Here is a 1,542-nt window from a genome sequence, read left to right as displayed (position 1 = left end):
TGTTTGTTCAATTTTAGTTGTAGCTTTAGAACTCTTTGTAGTGCACTGAACCAGTATCAATCCTCTGATTGTTTTGGGGGGCATAGTTTTTTGTCAGGGATTATTCTTTCCCCAGGAACAGTGCCAAGCTTTAGCATTCAGCATATCTCTAGCCTGGAATGGGGATGTACCTGCTTTGCATACCATGATGCAGCGACACCTGCTGAGTTGAAATGACCTTGATCCACTGATATGGTCACCTTGGTTTGATTCCTGCCTGTGATGGTGCTGATATGCCAAAGGGAGGCTGGGCAGGGAGTGTGGAAGAAGGAAAAGTGAAAGTACCTACATCATGGTGCTCAAAAGAGGAATCATGGCCTGTCTTTGAAGTAAATGGTAGGAAGCTCCTGCATCCTGAAGGCTTTGTAATTAATGCTGGTAAAGAACTTGACTTTGTTTCCTGGTCACATTGCTGACATTTCTTCTTACCTTGTTCTGCTGTGTCAAGTCTGCATGTCTCTGTGACACCCTGTCCTTCCTCTGTTCCCACTGGATTCGGGTCAAGAAAAGCAGGGATATGGCAGCTGCTGAAGTTAGATCCCCACCATGCCATGACACCAGTCTGTGCTGAGCTGAATAATGGCCCACAGCAGTGTCCCACCAGGGCTGTGGAGCCAGTTCCTGCAGCAGTGAGGGGTGAGACACAGGGGCTTTGTGAGGCATGGCCGCCTCCTTGCCACCCTGCAGGCTGGCACTGGTGGTGGCTGCTCTGGATTACCCTGATGCTGCTGCCTGGCACTTCTCTGGGGGATGGAGAAGTGCCCAGTGGTGTGTGCTCCAGCTAGGATGGATGGTGGGGAAAGCTTGAATTGTGGTCATAGTACTTGAAACTTGGTGGATAATGGGATAACATTTGGGATGAGTGATAGCATGGAAACAAAAATTAATGATTTATTTTAAAACAGTGGTGAAGTATAAGTTGTAATTCAGCAGAGGAATCACAAGTAGTTCAACTGTGTGTGCCATAGCTGGGAGGAACCAAGAGGAGGACTGTGTTTAGGATCTCATCAGCTTTCCTAAAGCTGCTATCTTCAGGCACAATCAGTGTCTTTAGAAAATTTTGAAAGACAGGTGACTGCAGTAAGTCCCTAAGCTGCACTAATTCATGCAATTCCATGTCTCACTGCTTTTGCATAAGCCTAAAGGTTGCTCTTTAGCAAATTGGTGATCTAGTCTTGTCAGTCACAGGTGAGCAGAGAACTTTCCACACAGTCAGGAAGTAAAAATGAAAGTCACTTAAAGTGACTTAAAGTGGATAGGAAGGGACTGAACAGTGACCATTTTCAGCTGTCACCCTACATTGGTCCCTGCAACATTCCATAGATTTCTTCCATGGTTTCATCAGCTTAAGGAGGCTTGGACGTGCAGCCTTTGGGCACGACAGGGGCTGGGAGATGGAGGGTTTGGGAAGAGTTTTGCTATTATACAAAATACTCCGTGGAATGATGCCTGTGTATAAATCATCTTCCCCCATTCTTCTCCTCCATGACAGAAGAAACCACC

This window comes from Molothrus ater, chromosome 5 (assembly GCF_012460135.2).
Source record: "Molothrus ater isolate BHLD 08-10-18 breed brown headed cowbird chromosome 5, BPBGC_Mater_1.1, whole genome shotgun sequence".
Taxonomy (NCBI): Eukaryota; Metazoa; Chordata; class Aves; order Passeriformes; family Icteridae; genus Molothrus; species Molothrus ater.
This window is presented reverse-complemented; position numbering follows the sequence as displayed.